The sequence below is a fragment of the Macaca thibetana genome, chromosome 16, assembly GCF_024542745.1.
Source record: "Macaca thibetana thibetana isolate TM-01 chromosome 16, ASM2454274v1, whole genome shotgun sequence".
NCBI lineage: Eukaryota > Metazoa > Chordata > Mammalia > Primates > Cercopithecidae > Macaca > Macaca thibetana.
In genome coordinates this window covers 62,572,921-62,590,964 of record NC_065593.1, presented here as the reverse complement: position 1 = coordinate 62,590,964, position 18,044 = coordinate 62,572,921, and the positions used below count along the sequence as shown (strand labels likewise).

At 49.3% G+C, this 18,044-nt stretch overlaps 3 protein-coding genes across 14 annotated transcripts in view; 1 reads left to right on the top strand and 2 right to left on the bottom strand.

Moving 5' to 3' along the window:
* Positions 1–18,044, bottom strand: part of MXRA7 (matrix remodeling associated 7) — a 1,130,960-nt gene that overhangs the window by 428,336 nt on the left and 684,580 nt on the right. The gene's annotated exons all lie outside the window — the stretch shown is intronic.
* JMJD6 (jumonji domain containing 6, arginine demethylase and lysine hydroxylase) overlaps positions 1–18,044 on the bottom strand; it is a 1,042,475-nt gene that overhangs the window by 389,576 nt on the left and 634,855 nt on the right. The window lies entirely within an intron of this gene.
* SEC14L1 (SEC14 like lipid binding 1) overlaps positions 16,853–18,044 on the top strand; it is a 76,229-nt gene continuing 75,037 nt past the window's right edge. Inside the window, exon 1 of the mRNA XM_050764250.1 lies at positions 16,853–17,015. The gene's annotated coding sequence lies outside the window, so the exon portion shown is untranslated. The remainder of the gene's footprint in view (positions 17,016–18,044) is intronic.

Sequence of the window (18,044 nt, the reverse complement as noted above, 5' to 3'; positions counted from 1 at the left end):
ATTTAAAAAATTATCCTTGCTGTGTTTCGAAGCCCCGCAGAGAACTTTGGCAGGAGCCACATGGATGGGTTCCTCTGTGAAAGCTTCTGCTCCTTGTGGACAATAATCACAGCCTGCACACAAACAAAAACCATGTCATGGGCAGGGGTGGTGGCTCACACCTATTATCCTAACACTTTGGGAGGCCGAGGCAGGTGGATCACTTGAGCCCAGGAGTTTGAGACCAGCCTTGGCAACATGGCAAGACACAGTCTCTACAAAAAATACAAAAAGTAGCCAGGCGTGGTGGCATGCACCTGTCGTCTCAGCTACTTGGGGGGGCTGAGTGGGGAGGATCATTTGCGCCCAGGAGGTCGAGTCTGCAGTGAGCTGTGATCATGCCACTGCATTCCAGCCTGGGTGACAAAGCGAGACCCTGTCTCAAAAAAAAAACAAAACAAAAACAAAAACCGGAAACCACGTCTTGTTTCTGCTTCAGGATATTGTTCTCTGGGAACGTCAGGAACCAAACAGGCCCCACGAGCCCCACACTTCCTTAGCTGTGTATCGCTGGGTCACGGGAGGCAGGCTACTGAACTGAGGTCCCTGTCTTGGCTATAACATCCCTTTCTTCAGCTGTAGTGGCTCAAAATTAAGTTTTGTCCTTTGCTGTGAAAAGCGCTAAGCTTTTATCAGACATGATTTGATGTAGACCTAAATATTTAAAGGCTTGGCCAAGATAAATGGAATGATCTTAAAGGTGACTCACATTCCGGCATTGCAAAGTTGAGGGTTGGAGTGAGTGAGGCCACTGGAAGCAGCTCTGGTTTACTGAGCCCATATGTGTTCTCAGTGTTCCTTTCAGCAGGTGGGAACTGGCTGCAGGAGAAATCACTGATCCCTTTCAGCATATGTTGTACAGTCGCTTAACTGTTTAAAGCAAGTGACGCAGAAATTAAGGTGGGGGATCTGATGTCTTCCAGCAGAGAATAAGCTTTACTTTATATTGAGATCCAAATTGCCCTAGCAGCCTTGGCTGCTAGAACGTAAGAATAAGTGGATTTATTATTATTTTTTTTTTTTTTTTTTTTTTTTTTTTTTTTGAGACAGAGTCTCGCTTTGTCACCCAGGCTGGAGTGCAGTGGCACGATCTCGGCTCACTGCAACCTCTGCCTCCCGCGTTCAAGCGATTCTCCTGCCTCAGCCTCCCAAGCAGCTGGGACTACAGGCGCCCGCCACCACGCCCGGCTAATTTTTGTATTTTTAGTAGAGACTGGGTTTTGCCATGTTGGTCAGGCTGGTCTCAAACTCCTGACCTCAAATGATCCGCCCGCCTCAGCCTCCCAATGGCTGGGATTACAGGTGTGAGCCACCTTGCCTGGCCAGAATAAGTGGATATAAAGAAAGAAAAGAAAAAGAAAAAAAACTCTTCTTATTATTTTCACCAATGAAGGACACCTTTCGATTCACTCAGCATTCTAAAATTGTAGCTTAATCCTTAGATTCTGAAGTTGCAGGGTTTTGTTGTTTTTTTTTTTTTCCTTTCCCCTATTATGTCATGCACATGGCACTCAGGAGCTATGCTATAAATCTCAGAACAATAAGCGGATAGAAGAATAAATGGAACATTAAGAATCATCCAGGTTATTGCTACTTGCTATTTAAAGAATGCATGAGTCAAACCAATTCAACTGCTACACAGGGACCATATGGAAATAGTTCAGAGCTGAATATGTCCGTGGCTTGCCTGGTCAGTAGGATATCCCAGCACACACAGGCGTCTACCTCTGCTAGGCATTCACTCAGAGCCTTCCTGTGCTGGAGGTCCCTGGCCACCCCACACGCCTTATGTGCTTGCCACCGATAAGCTTTTCACCATGACACCAGGATGTACAAATCTTGAAACTGGTGACCTAGAAGGAAGAACAAAAAGCTGAAGAGCTGTGAAGAACTGTGAGTTCAACAGAAGGAATGGGGCCGGGCGGGGTGGCTCACGCCTGTAATCCCAACACTTTGGGAGGCCCAGGCAGGCAACTCACCAGAGGTCAGGAGTTCGAGACCAGCCTGGCCAACATGGCAAAACCCCATCTCTACAAAAATACAAAAATTAGCTGAGCATGGTGGCACATGCCTATAATCCCAGCTACTTGGGAGGCTGAGGCAAGAGAATCACTGGAACCCGGGAGGTAAAGGTTGCAGTGAGCTGAGATCATGCCACTGCGCTCCAGCCTGGGTAACAGAGCGAGAAGGAAGAAGGAATGAGAGTGCGATAGGAAGAGCTCTGTGAACACTGGAGTCAAGACTGTTGGGTTCGGATTCTCTGCTCTGAAAGTCACTTATCCTCTCTGTATCTTGGTGTCCCCATCTGCAAAATGGGCTGTGACGAAGATCATGGTTATGCTTGTTAAGTGCCTAGCACAGGGCCTGGGCCTGATACAATTGGTAGAAAATAGAGGGAACTGTGTTCATTCTTCAAGGAAACTGTAATTGAATTAAATAGGATACTGAATTTTGGCATCATATGGGGAGACAGGAACCATGAACTGGCTCCTAAGTTCTGAATGATCTGTAGGGGTTAAACACACAGAACTCTTTGTGCCTCGGTCTCCCTGGATGTGGAGTAAGCTCAAGTTGCCAGCATCATAGCGGTTCCTTGCATGCTCCTGGAATTGCTAAGAGGCTGGTTCGCAGAGAAGCCCTCTGTGTGCCCGAGTGTGCCATGTGAGCCAGGTCAAACCCTTCTCTAGGTGCACGGGAACCTTGGAACAAGGCCAGCCCTGCCAAGGACAGCAACATCCTTTGTTCTCTGACTTTCTCAAAGCCCGGAGACTACAATGTGATGAGCAAGCCAGCCTTGCCCTTCCCTTGGTGTCGTTTGCTTTGTGGGCAATGGTGGTGGGTGGGTCAGGCAGGAGTGGGCACCCTCGGGGTCCAGGAGGCTGACCCTGTGGGGTGCAGGCGCCTTTTTCACTGCTCTGGGGTTGACGAGGCGGATACCACTGGCGGGAGAGTGAGCAGGGGCGCCTCCCTTCCCTCCAACAGGGGTTTCTTTCCTTTTCTTTTTTTCTTTTTCTCTTTATTTCTTCTTAAAACAACAACAACAACAAACAGGATACACGTGCAGAATGTGCAGGTTTGTTGCATAGGTGTACGTGTGCCATAGTGGTTTGCTGCACCTACTGACACGTCCTCTTATGTTCTCTCCCCTCACCCCTCACCCCCAACCAACAGGTCCCAGTGTGTGCTGTTCCACTCTCTATGTCCATGTGTTCTCATCGTTCAACTCCCACTTATGAGTGAGAACATGCAGTGTATGATTTTCTGTTCCTGTGTTAGTTTCCTGAGGATGATGGCTTCCAGCTTCATTCATGTCCCTGCAAAGGGCATGAACTCATTCCTTTTTATGGTTTCAAGGGGTTTGTTGGTTTGTTTTCTTTTATTTTTTTTTTTTTTTTTTTGAGATGGAGTCTCGCCCTGTCACCCAGGCTGGAGTGCAGTGGTGCGATCTCAGCTCACTGCAACCTCGGCCCCTTGGGTTCAAGCAATTCTCCTGCCTCAGCCTCCCAAATAGCCAGGATTACAGGCACCCGCCACCACGCCAGGCTAATTTTTGTATATTTAGTAGAAATGGGGTTTTGCCATGTAGACCAGGCTGGTCTCAAACTACCCACCTCAGCCTCCCAAAGTGCTGGGATTACTGGCGTGAGTCACCGCGCCTGGCCAAGGGGTTTGTTTTCTAACCAGCTGTAGAGGGTTGAATGTGGCTCCCCAAAAGATGTGTCCAAGTCCTAACCTTTGGTACCTGTGAACGCGATTTCATTTGTAAAATAGTGTTTTTGCAGATGTCATTAAGTTAAGGAACTTGAGATGAGCTCATCATGGATTTAGGGTCCGTAATGATCTCATTCCGGTGGCTTTATAAGAGAAAGAAGAGAGATTTGAGACACACAGGGGAGAAGGTAGAAGTGGAGACTAGCAGGAGGTGGCCACAAGCCAAGGGCAACCAGCAGCCGGAAGAAGCCAGAACGGACCTTCCCAGAGCTGCAGGAGGGAGCACAGCTCTGCCGACACTTTGGTTTCACCTCCAGAGCTTACGGCCTCCAGAACAGTGAGAGAATGGGTTTCTGTTGCCCTCAGGCACCCAATTCGTGGTAATTTCTTGGAACAGTGTGTCAACCGTGGGTGCTTCCTGAGCCTTGTGTGGTGAAAAGTTCAGAGCTGTACCTTGTATCCCTGGGGGTATGGAGGAAGGTCACGCAGGCTCTTGGTTTTGCGTTGGTGGTTTTTCCTTCCTGGGGCACGCCAGATCTCCCTGCTAATGTCCGGTAGGCAGCTGGGGGTCACCTCTTAGCACAAGCACAGGGCCTGACCAGAGGCCAAAGGGTGGGCGGGGGTGAGAGCTGACAGGTGCAGTGCCTTTTAGGACAAGTTATGCATTCACACTTGAGCATTGCATTTTATTTTATTTTATTTTATTTTATTTTATTTTTTTCTGAGACAGAGTCTCATTCTGTTGCCCAGGCTGGAGTGCGGTGGCACAATCTTGGCTTACTGCAACCTCCGCTTCTCAGGTTCAAGTGATTCTCCTGCCTCAGCCTCCCGAGTAGCTGAAAACACGGGTGCACGACCAGGCCCAGCTAATTTTGTATTTTTATTTTTTATTTTGTTTATTATTATTATTTGAGACGGAGTTTTGCTCTTGTTGCCCAGGCTGGAGTGCGGTGGCACAATCTTGGCTTACTGCAACCTCCGCTTCTCAGGTTCAAGTGATTCTCCTGCCTCAGCCTCCCGAGTAGCTGAAAACACGGGTGCACGACCAGGCCCAGCTAATTTTGTATTTTTATTTTTTATTTTGTTTATTATTATTATTTGAGACGGAGTTTTGCTCTTGTTGCCCAGGCTGGAGGGCGGTGGCTCGATCTAGGCTCACTGCAACGTCCGCCTCCCAGGTTCAAGCAATTCTCCTGCCTCAGCCTCCCGAGTAGCTGGGATTATAGGCACACGCCACCAGGCCTGACTAATTTTTGTATTTTTAGTAGAGTTGGGGTTTCGTTGGCCAGGCTGGTCTTGAACTTCTGACCTCAGGTGATTCACCTGCCTTGGCCTTGCAAAGTGCTGGGATTACAGATATAAGCCACCACGTCTGGCCATACTTGGGCATTTTAAAGTTGAGTGAGTTTTCTGAATGTGAAGGGGTGATAGAGACTGTTGTGCCCAGCTAAGCCAGATGACCAACTCGCCTTGCTCCCCTAACCCTTGGAGTCCGTTTAGCTTATGTAGTTCATAATTATAGACAATGGTTTGCCAAGAAATTGCTTTGTATTTTTTTCAGCCTGTCTGTGCCAAGAGCCGTACAAATGAGCATTGGTCTTTTAATCATATTTTCATATCGGTCTTTTGAACAATTTTCATATTGTTTTTCTGTTGGGGGAAATTTAAGATGGGGAAGGATTTATCTAAATATAGACGATGTTGCTGGCAACCAACTAGAGGGGTAGGCGGGACGATAATAATAATCTGTGTGTACAGAACATTCCGGAGGCAGAGCCGTAGGACGCCTGGCGGTGGGAAGCATTTACATAGAGCCTAACCATTTACAGAGTGTTTTCATCAACATTTTCTTATCCAAGCTTAACAACCCAGTGAAATTTTCTGACACCAAATTCCATCAACATCCAATTAGTTTTGTTTTGTTTTTTCCATAGGAGGAGGAGAACCCTAAAAGCTGCTTTGGGCTACTGAGGTGGCTCAGTCAGACCCACAGGTCCTGCCAGCGTGGGAGATGGAATTTTCACTGCAGTGTGAGGTGAGCACATGTGCTCAGCTGGAGGTCACACTGTGTATGTAGAACCTTCCAGGGCAGAGCTACAGGGTGCCTGGTTATGGGATGCATCCCAAATAAGGTATTGAACTGAAACCCTGTGAGTTTGAATCTCCTGGTGAAACAGGAGATTTGGGGGTCTGAAAGATCCTCTCTTTCACTCACATCAAGGAGGACGCGGGAGAGCTCTGGCCCCTGACAAGCCCCCTGTGTCTTCAGTTCTGCCCGCAGAACTGAAGGTGGGGGAAGGTTTTCTTTTCCACGGTTAGCCTTGAGACAATCGCTTTAACTAAATGGACTGAGGCTGCTCGACTGTTTATCCTTCATCCAGTCACGCCTTGCGATGCGGCCTCTGGTCTATACCCTGTTAGCGCTACATTCCTTCCTGGGGGTTAATTAAAAGCAGCAAGTCGAACCTCCCTCTAGTATGACCCGCAGCTGCACAGCCCGGGGACTCGCTGCTGGACTTGCCAACCTAAGTTCTGGTCCCGCAAAGGAAAGGGAGTGCCAAGCAGCTGCATCAGTCGGTGAAGTGAGGGCTATATTTTGTGAAACAAACAAGCCAAAAAGAAGTATGATTGGGTAGGCTATTTTTATTTCTCTGAGTGGGAAGCTGAAAGGCTTGGGGCGCTCCTTTGTCACCCTAAATCTCATTAGATGCAGGCTGTGCTTCCTGCTGCAGAAAATCACCGCCTAAGCCAGGCCTCTTCCCTGGACTTGATGTCCTCGCTGGGTGACCCAAGGTACAGTGTGTCTAAAGGTGCCAGTGTAGGGTGGAGGGGTAGTGAAAGCATCGTCCCCAAGGATGCTTCAGCTCAGCCCATGGCGGGGGGTGTGGTTTTTCTTTCTTTAATTAATATTTGTTTATTTATTTATTTATTTATTTATTTATTTATTTGAGACAGAGTTTCGCTCTGTCACCCAGGCTGGAGTGCAGTGGCGCTATCTCGGCTCACTGCAACCTCCACCTCCTGGGTTCAAGTGATTCTTATGCCTCAGCCTCCCGAGTAGCTGGGATTACAAGTGCGCTACCATGCCCAGCTAATTTTTTTGTATTTTTCAGTAGAGATGGGATTTCACTTCACTGTATTGGCCAAGCCGGTCTCAAACTCCTGGCCTCAAGTGATTCACCAGCCTCGGCCTCCCAAAGTGCTGGGAAGACAGGCGTGAGCCACTGCGCCCAGCCTATTTATTTATTTTTGAGACAGGGTCTCGTTCTGTCACCCAGGCTGAAGTACTGTAGCATGATCACGGCTCACTGCAACCTCTCTCTCCCAGGGTCAAGTGAGGCTCCCAAGCAGCTGGGACTGCAGGCACATGCCACCATGCTCAGCTAATTTTTGTATTTTTGTAAAGACAGGGTCTTGTCATGTTGTCCAAGCTGGTCTTGAACTCCTGGGCTCAAGGGATCCGCCCACCTCGACTTCCCAAAGTGCTTGGTTTACAGACTGCCTAGGCTGACATTTGTTAAATGCACTCAGAATAAAGGCCTCATCAAAGGCTCATTTAGTCCAACCCAACAGATATTTAATAGGGTTCTAGAAAATGCCAGGTGCTATTAAAATAGGAGAAAATTAGTGACTATGGTACCCAAGCAACTTACATTCAACAGAAGACACAGATCCCATTCTTCTACAGACAGTCTAGTTTTAGCCAACCTTCCTTCCATGGAATTGCGAAGTGCATGGGCCAGTGGAAAGAGGCATCAGAAAAGCCTTTCAGAGAGGAGCTACATTGGGCTGTTGTGGAACTGAACAGGCTGTGTTTCAACTGCTAGGTGTCTGTCCTGTAGAGCAGGCTGGCACCTTGTAGGAAAATCCGCGTTTCTGTAGTGGATCTTTCTTTTTTTGAGATGGAGTTTCGCTTTTGTTGCCTAGGCTGGAGTGCAATGGCGCCGTCTTGCCGCACTGCAACGTCTGCCTCCCAGGTTCAAGCGATTCCCCAGCCTCACCCTCCCAAGTAGCTGGGATTACAGGCACCCACCACCATGCCCAACTAATTTTTGTATTTTTAGTAGAGACGTGGTTTCACCATGTTGGCCAGGCTGGTCTCAAATTCCTGACCTCAGGTGATCCGCCCGCCTTGGCCTCCCAAAGTACTGGGATTACAGGCGTGAGCCACCACACCCAGCTGTAGTGGATCTTTCTATACTCCAGTGCTCACTGTGTTCAGAGTACATTAAGGTGCTGAATAAATGTTTGTTGAATCCACAAAGGAATGAATAAACGAATAGAGTGGAGATGAATATAAAATCATTCTGGACAAACGGAAGTTGGGGATAAGATTTACAGAGGATCTTGAATGGTAGGCTTTGAAGTTTAAATTTAATTCTGTAGTCAATGTACTTTTTGCACAAGGGAATGAGTTTGTATTTTTGAGAGAGAATTCTGCTAGTAGTACGAAGGGTGTCCTGAAAGAAGGAAGACTCTTAGGTAGATAAACCAACTCGTTATAGGACTTTGCTTCTCCAGATTGAAATGAAATATTTTGGAAATATGGAAGGTTGGATGATAACTTTTGCAGATCCAACTTCTTGGCCTGAAGTTTTCCCAGGTCAGGAATGGTGCACTGTGTTAGCTCAAGGCCACTGGATTATTGCCAGGGCTCAATTAGGAAATTGTGCCTGTAGGGTGACCTACATTTTCTATACTTTTTCAGGCTGGAAACTTTGCCAGATGGTCCATGTCAGGAGAATCAGTCATGCCTTGCAAGGCTGTCTTTAACTGTTTTACTACCAAATGCCAAAGTGGTCTCTTCCTTTATTAGGCCTTTATTCTGTGTGGATTTTTTTTTTCTTTTTCTGAGCTGGAGTCTGGCTCTGTCACCCAAGCTAGAGTGCAGTGGCGCAATCTCACTGCGCCCTCCACCTCCTGGGTTCAAGCGATTCTCCTGCCTCAGCCTCCCAAGTAGCTGGGATTACAGGCGCGCACCACCACACCCAGCTAATTTTTGCATTTTTAGTGGAAATGGGGTTTCACCATGTTGGCCAGGCTGGTCTCAAACTCTTGACCTCAAGTGATCCATCCACCTCTGCCTCCCAAAGTGCTAGAATTACAGGCATGAGCCACTACGCCTGGGCAAGTCTGCGTGCATTAAACACGTATCTCCCCAGCACGGGCTCTGACATGTCCCTGTAACTGACTGAAGTGAAGCACACATGCCAGGGTGTATAAGGCCACCAGAAAATAAGGAGTAAGTGCCCCTGGGTCTCTTGGCACAGCTTAGATTATTAGCTGGCCCTGACTCTCAGCATTGTTTAAAGGGATTATTGAGCATTATCTCTTGTTTCTTTTGCTGTGGTAGTGAAGGGGTTGGGCTCTGGAGGGTGACATTTTAGTGTAAGATTGTTTTGCCTTCCACTGTCTTTCTTGGAGTGACACTCCCCTAAACTATACCCCCAATCCTTTTTTTTTTGAGACAGTCTCACTCTGTCACCCAGGCTGGAGTGCAGTGGCGCGATCATGACTCACTGCAGCCTCAAACTCCTGAGCCCAAGTGATCCTCCCACTCAAGGATCAGCCTCCTGAATAGCTGGAAGCATAGGCAAGTGCCACTACCCCCGGCTAATTTTTATTTATTTATTTATTTATTTATTTATTTATTTATTTATTTATTTTGTAGATACAGGTCTCACTGTGTTCTCCAGGCTGTTCTGGAACTCCTGGGCTCAAATGATCCTCCTGCCTCACCCTCCCAAAGTGTTGGGATTACAGGCATGAGCCACTGCACCTGGCTGCAGTCCTCTTATGCCACAAATTCCCATGCTGCTTTTGTTACGGTGGAGAAGAGGTTGAGCTCTGGAGGCTGAAATTTCAGTGACTCCTAATATCGTGCTAAGAGCAATGGAGACGATACGGCCCAAGGACCCAGCAACAGCGCTCCTACCTCAGGTTAATCCTGCGGGGGGAGATGTCCTGCCACGATGCTTCTGCCCACCTGCCGGTGCCTGTGCAGGTGTGACCAGCCTGCTGATACCGCGTCCTGAGGTCAGCTTGAGGCGGCCAGGTGGAATGGCAGCTTCAGACTCAGGCTCCTAATGGCGGCTTCTCTGAGCAACTCAGTGTCTTGCTATGAACTCTTGGGAATCCTGTGCTTCGGTCCCAAGAGCACCTGGTAAGTGTTGCCTTTACCCGGCACCCATCGAGGCTTCCATTCACCGAGAGAGGTGACAACAGACAGGTGAGGAGCGCTCACTAATAAAGATGCTCTGCACCAGGCGTGGTGGCTCACACCTATAATCCCAGCACTTTGGGAGGCTGAGGCGGGTGGCTCACATAGGTCAGGAGTTCGAGACCAGCATGGCCAAGATGGAGAAATCCCATCTCTACTGAAAATACAAAAATTAGCCGGGTATGGTGGCAAGCACCTGTAGTCCCAGCTACTCGGGAGACTGAGGCAGGAGACTCACTGGAACCCAGGAGGTGGAGGCTGCAGTGAACCAAGATCACGTCACTGCACTCCAGCCTGGGCAACAGAGCTCGAGACTCGGTCTCAAAAAAAAAAAAAGTGCTCTTGAAGCGAGGGGCACAGTCACAGTGTTTCAGAGTGCCCACTCTCGTAATTCGACTTTAAAGGGATCCTGTCTGAGGAAAACAGGAGGTGTGCTGCAAGACAAGGGCAGCAGCCTTCTCTTCTTTGATGCAGCACTGTGGTCCCACCAACCTGCCTTCACCGTTTGTTACCTGACATCACTTACCTTGCCCAGCATTGACTCCATCCTGTTCAGCCTGTGGATGACACTATTAGCTCAGAGAACAGAGAAAGGAGCAGTGCCACTTGAACACAACATGCAACACACAAACACTTTTTTGTTTTGGGGCACATGGTCTCTCTCTGGCACCGAGGCTGGGGTGCAGTGCTGCGATCATAGCTCACTGAAGCCTCAACCTCTTGGGTTCCAGTGATCCTACCGGCTCAGCCTCCCAAGTAGCTGGAACTATAGATGTGAGCCATCATGCCCAGCTAAATTTTAAATTTTTTGTTGAGGCCGGGCGCAGCGTCTCATGCCTGTATTCCCAGCCCTTTGGGAGGCAGAGGCGGGTGATCACTTAAGGTCAGGAGTTCTAGACCACCCTGGCCAACATGGTGAAACCCCAAATCTACTTAAACAAACAAACAAAAAATAAAAAAACTAGCTGGGTGTGGTGGTGCGTGCCTGTAATCCCAGCTACCTGAGAAGCTGGGTAGGAGAATCACTTGAATCAGGGAGGTGGAGGTTGCAGTAAGCCGAGATCCTGCCACTGCACTCTAGCCTGGGTGACAGACCAAAACTCTGTCTCAAAAATAAATTAAATAAATGAATAAAATAAAATTTTTTTTTTGTTGTCGAGACAGGGTCTCACTGTGTTTCCCAGGTTGGTCTTGAACTCCTGAGCTCAAACAATCCTTCCACATCAGCCTCCTAAAGTGCTGGGATGACAGGCGGTAGCCACCGTGTCCAGCTGCAAACAATTCTTATGTTCTGTTTTTGTTTTTTTTGTAAAAAGATTGTGTCCTGTCACATTGGCTTGAGTGTTTACACTCATTGTCCCGGCTTCCATTCTCTCCTCAACCCACTGCTATCTATCTTCTGTCCCTGAAGCCTTGGGAATTCATGTCTAGCAAGGACACCAGAGGTCCTCTTATTACCGAAGCCCAGGAGCTGTCTTATTTCTCCTTCTGTTACCCATCTTTTGACTCTGTTCACCCCATACCACTTGACACTGTTGGGGAGCAGGACATCACTTCTCTCTCCTGGTTCTCCTTCCACCTCTCTGCTTATCAGCATCCTTCCCTGGTTCTTGTTCAGCTGGAGTTCTTTAGAATTCTGCTCTTGGTTTTCTTTGCATCTGAGTGATACCATACTCCCACCAATAACGTCATTCAGCCTTGGGTATGTCCCTCCCTATTCAACTGTTTCTGCTTTGTGAGGCTTTCCTCAACTCCCCAGAAACTGGCTCCATAGCACTGTCCCTATTTCTCATTTCTAGCACTTATCACACTGTATATAGACTTCTTTTATTCTGAAATGCTCTTTCTTTCTCCTTCCTTCCTTCTTTCTTTCTCTCTTTCTCTCTTTTCTTTCTCTCTCTTTCTTTCTTTCTTTCTTTCTTTCTTTCTTTCTTTCTTTCTTTCTTTCTTTCTTTCTTTCTTTCTTTCTTGACAGTGTTGCTGTGTCTCTCAGGCTGTCTCTCAGACTGGAGTGCAGTGGCACAATCAGGGCTCACTGCAGCCTCGACCTCCTGGGTTCAAGTGATCCTCCTGCCTCAGCCTCCTGAGTAACAAGGACTACAGGCATGTACCACCATGCCTGGCTAATTTTTTTTTTTTATTATTGTTTGTAGAGATAGTGGTCTTGCTATGTTGCCCAGGCTGATCTGGAACTCCTGGGCTCAAGCAATCTTTCCAACTTGGCTTCCCAAAGATTGCGGGCATAAGCCATGTACCTCGCACCTCTGTCTCTCTCTCTCTCTCTGTCTCCTTCCTTCCTTTTCTTTCTTTCTCTCTCTCTCTCTTTCTTTCTTTCTCTTTTTCTTTCTTTCTTCTCTTTCCTTCCCCTTTCCTTTCTCTCTTTCTTTTTCTTTCTCTTTTCCTTTCTCTCATTTTTGCCCTGCCTTGCACTCCCTTTCCCTCCCCTCCCCTTCCTTCCTTTCTTTTTTCTTTGTCCTTCCTTCTTTTGAAATTTTTCAAACATACATTACCACTACATTTTAATAGTTTGATTATATCCTTGATGAGAGAGACTGTTAGTTGCCACCAATATCATACATCCTTTGCTTCTTTCTTAGCAACAGAACTCACAGTTTGTAGCTGGGTGTGTGGTCACTTGGCACAGGCTACATTTCCCAGCCTTCCTTGCTCTTCGGTGTACCCATGTGATTAAGTTCTGGCCAATGGGAAGTATGTATGTGTGCTTATGTGTGTGCACGCATGTGTGCGTGCATGTTCGTACATGCACATCATTTCCAAGGAAGTGTTCATCAGGGAAGCAGGTTTGCTCTTCTTCACCTTTTCCTCCAACTTGCTGGCTGGAGAGGGAAGACACATTGTGTGGATGGCAAAGTAGCAATACAGAAGGGGCCCGCGTTAGGCCATTCTTGAACTGCTATAAATAAATACTTCAGACTGGGTAATTTATAAAGAAAAAAGGTTTAATTGGCATTATTAAGAGAAAGCAATAATTTATTTTTTTTCTTTTTTTCTTTTTCTTTTCTTTTCTTTCTTTTTTTTTTTTTTTTTTTTTTTTTTTTTGAGGCAGAGTTTCACTTTTGTTGCCCAGGCTGGAGTGCAATGGCATGATCTTGGCTCACCACAACCTCCGCCTCCCAGGTTCAAGCAATTCTCCTGCCTCAGCCTCCCGAGTAGCTGAGATTACAGGCATGTGCCACCATGCCTGGTTAATTTTGTATTTTTAGTAGAGACGGGGTTTCTCAATATTGATCAGGTTGGTCTCAAACTCCCAACCTCAGGGGATCCGCCTGCCTTGTCCTCCCAAAGTGCTAGGGTTACAGGCATGAGCCACCGTGCTCAGCAACAAGAAAGCAATAATTTCTTAGTATCATTATATGTTCGAATAGTGCTTAAGAGGTTCCACAGGCTGTTCAGGAAGCATGGTGCTGGCATCTGCTTAGCTTCTGGTGAAGCCTTAGGGAGCTTTTACTCTTGGTGGAAGGAGAGAAGAGGGAACAGGCAGGTCACATGGCAAAAGCGGGAGGAAGCTCCAGAGAGTAGGGGGAGGTGCCACCCATTTTTAAGTGAGCAGATCTCATGTGAACTCAGAGAGAGCTCACTTATGGCCAAGGGGATGGCCCAAGCCATGCATGAGGGATCTGCCCTGATGATCCAAATGCCTCCCACCAGGCTGGACCTCCAACACTGTGGATTACAATTCAACATGAGATTTGAGTTCAGACTATCTCAGGGCCTACTGTCCTGATGATGAGGAATAAGACCACCTGCATCCACACAGCTTAGCCAGCAGGACTGAGACCTAAGACCTCTGGGTCAGCATGACTTTCTATTTGATCCAGGAGATTCTTGTTCAGGAATATTAGACTGTAAACCAGTATGTGCCTTCACTGTTTGCCTCAATAAATTCATGAAAAAGCATTTATTATAACAAAGATTGCTCATCTTGGCAATTAACCCCCTTCTCTGAATGATAGTATAACCACTCAAGGGGTTCACCTTGCCTGCTGCCTAGAGAGAGCTGATTTATCAGGACAGGGGAATTGCAATAGAGAAGGAGTCATTCACACAGAGCTGGCTGTGCAGGAGACTGGAGTTTTATTATTACTCATATCAGTCTCCCCGAACATTCAGGGAGCAGAGTTTTTAAGGACAACTTGGTGGGTGGGGGGAAGCCAGTGAGCCAGGAGTGCTGATTGGTCAGTGATGAAATCATAGGGAGTCAAAGCTGTCTTCTTGTGCTGAGTCAGTTCCTGGGTGGGGGGTCACAAGATCAGATGAGCCAGTTTGTTGATCTGGGTGGTGCCAGCTGAGCCATCAAGTGCAGGATCTGCAAAATGTCTCAAGCACTGATCTTAGGAGCAGTTTAGGGAGGGTCAGAATCTTGTAGCCTCCAGCTGCATGACTCCTAAACCATAATTTCTAATCTTGTGGCTAAAGTTAGTTCTACAAAGGCAATTTAGTCCCCAGACAAGTAGGAGGTTGGCGGGCTGGGCGCTGTGGCTCACACCTGTAATACCAGCACTTTGGGAGGCCGAGGCCGGCAGATCACGAGGTCAGGCGTTTGAGACCGGCTTGACCAACATGGTGAAGCCCATCTCTACTGAAAATACAAAAATTGGCCGGGCGCGGTGGCTCAAGCCTGTAATCCCAGCACTTTGGGAGGCCGAGACGGGCGGATCACGAGGTCAGGAGTTCGAGACCATCCTGGCTAACATGGTGAAACCCCGTCTCTACTAAAAAATACAAAAAACTAGCCGGGCGAGGTGGCGGGCGCCTGTAGTCCCGGCTACTCGGGAGGCTGAGGCAGGAGAATGGCGTAAAAACCCGGGAGGCAGAGCTTGCAGTGAGCTGAGATCCGGCCACTGCACTCCAGCCTGGGCGACACAGCAAGACTCCGTCTCAAAAAAAAAAAAAAAAAAAAAAGGAAATACAAAAATTAGCTGGGCACTCGCCTGTAATCCCAGCTACTCGGGAGGCTGAGGCAGGAGAATAACTTGAACCCAGGAGGCGGAGGGTTTCAGTGAGCCAAGATCACACCACTGCCCTCAAGCCTGGTGGACAGAGTGAGACCGTTTCAAAAAAAAAAAAAAAAAAAAGGAAATAAAGTTTTTTGTGATTGGTTGATGTCTCAAGTCTGCTTTTTCTTCAAAATGTTTAATTGAAGTATAATACACATATAAAAGCTTGCAAATCATAAATGAATGTATGGCTCAACAAATTTGCCAGTCTCTTTTAATCTGTAGATTGACCCTTCCCCTCTTTTTTTCCTTTGGAATTTGATAAAGAATATATTTGTCTTGTACTGTTTCCCACAGTCTGTACTTTGCCAGTTGTTTTTCATGGTGTCATTTAGCATGTTCCTCTATTCTGTACTTCCTGTAAATTGGTGGTTACATCTAGAAGTTCATCAGGTCAAGTCAAATTTTTTTTTTTTTTGACACAGAGTCTTGCTCTGTTGCCCAGGCTGGAGTGCAGTGGCGTGATCTCAGCTCACTGCAACCTCCACCTCCCAGGTTCAAGTAATTCTTCTGCCTCGGCCTCCTGAGTAGCTGGGATTACAGGCGTCTGGCACCACTCCCGGCTCCTTTTTGTATTTTTAGTGGAGAGGAGGTCTCACCATGTTGACCAGGATGGTCTCAAACTCCTGACCTCAGGTGATCCACCTGCCTTGGCCTCCTAAAGTGCTGGGATTACTGGCATGAGCCACCACGCCCAGCCTTAAAGCATCTTTTGAAGGTGGATGTGATTTCCACAAACAGGCAAAAGCCAGTCAGACTGAGTGTAGTGAATAATGTGGGTGACCAAGCTGGAAGATGATGGTTTAACGTGGAACACAAGGGGTGATAAGGCCAGGAATGATTTGCTTGTGTGTCTGGTAAATTGGCTTTGATGGAAATTCCTAAACAGGCCCAAAAACGTTCTGTCCAATGGCAGCATGAAATGTACAGCCACCCAGGGTGACTAATGTGAACGGAACAACAGTGACATTGACGGTGAAATTGCATGTTGGTTATAAAACCAGCTTTGCTGTGTGGGTGGACATACGAGGTGCCCCTTTCTGGTCATGAGCTCCTCTTAAGGACCCCAAAATGTCTCAGTGTACCCGATTGAAAATTGGAGCTGGACTGTGCTCTCCTGCTGAAATTCGCGAGGTCCTTAGCAACCCCACCGAGGACCCCTCGATTCCGAGGGGCAGACCCTGGGTGCGTGTCTCATTTTCAAGCCCGCGGCCCGACACTAGAGCCGTCTGGATGTGTTGACAAGAATGCCGCTGGGCTCCACCCGGGCCCTACCGAGCCCTGGGCCGCGCAGCACCGGCGTCCGCCTCCTCCCCATTAGTCGCCGAGAATGCGGTCGGGGCACTGCGCGCGAGGAGGCTGGTGCTCGTGAACAGTCAACAAGAAATGAGGAAGAACGGGGGCAGCCGCCAGGGCGACCGACCAGAGGCAGGCCTCAGAGCAGCAGCCAGGCGGGAGGGCCTCGGTGGCTCTAACCTCCCGCCGACTTCCCTTTTCCCGCTCGGCGGAACCCCTCTCAGGCATGCTGGCAGTCCCCAGGGGCCTCACTCAGCCTCCGCCCGCTACTCGCGAAGTCCCACCCGTGCCCCGCCCCCCAACACGTGACGCAAAACTGGGCGGTCCACTAGGACCTCGGGCCTAACAGGCCGTGCGTCAGGGCCGGCGCCTTCTGCGAGCTCCTCCCACGCCCGCGGGTCTGGAGCTCGCGCCTGCGCAGTTTGGACCCAGGGTGTCACCACCCCCCCGCTCCCCTTCCTTAGCAACCGTCACCCGCTCCCGCCCCCGCTCCCTCGGTCGCGGCCGCGCACGCGCGCCCCTACCGGCGCCCGGCCCCGCCCACCCCGTCACCCGTAACAACCACAAGTGCCCTCGCCGCGCCCCTTCCCCCTCCCGCCTCCCCGGCCCCCTCCCCGGAACCGGCGGTCGAGCTGCGGCCGCCGAGCAGTGGAACCGCGACTGCCAGCGGAGCCGCCGGTATGAGCGTCCCTCGCCACCCCGCGTCCCAGGCCCGGCCTTTCTGACAAGAGGTAGGCTCGTCGTCGCGGCGGGTCCGAGTGCGCCCCTGCCCCGGTCCCGGTCTCCGTGGAGTCCGGCGCCTCTCGGACGGGCCCAGCGGAACTCCCGGCCGCCCGCCCGCTGCGCCCGTCCCTCCCCGGCCCCGGGTGCCCTCGGCGCCCGAAACGGGCTGTGCCTCCGCCCCCCTGCTCGCCCCTCGCCCCCGCCCCCACCCCGCGAGGCTTCCAGCTCCCGGGAGCCGCTTTTTGCTGAGAGCGGAGTTTCGGGTCCGGAGCCAGTGCCCGCCCCGCTCTCCCCTCGGCCGGGGCTTTGGCCCCGTGGGGCGCAGCCGCGCGGGACCCCTGCTAAGCGGCCCCGGGCGCTGGCCGCCCCTCGAGCCTGCTCGGGATGCGTTCAGTGGGTCTGGCCATTGGCTCCTGTTTAAACAGCGATTGTCATGCAATAGAAACCGCCCGGGTCCTGGATGCCACTTGGTCGTTGTCACTCCGGATGCCCGCGTAGGGCGTTTATCTGGACCAGAGCATCGGCAGCTGGGACCTGGCTGTGGTTCACAAGCTCGTGAATTAGCAGGTTCTTAAGTGAGTGTAGCCAGTTCTACCAGGCGGTGGAATCCTGAATGGATGTTATAGTTTCTTAAACGAGCATTACGCTTTTTTGCTTCCTCCCCCCACTCTTGTTTGTACCCGGTGATCGTCCTCTTATCTGGGAGATAACCCTAAAATTAATTTTCCCAATAAAATTTTTAAAAGATGATTGGATTCCCACTGTGCACCAACACTGTAAGGTTTGCAGAAGTAAAAAGAACGTGGTCCCAGCACATCAGGATGTGTCAGTCTCGCAGTCAAGATCAATATTAGGAAAGCTTCAAGTCGAGTTTGGAGAATTTGGGAGTTTGGCTCTGATTCTCATGATTTTAGAGGTGGAAGTCTTTCAAGATCATCTTCCCGAAAACCTCATGTTACAGAGATGAAACTGAGTCCTAGGGAAGGCAAATGGCTTACTCGTAGTCACCCAGAGTTATTCCTTAGCCGTTTTCACAC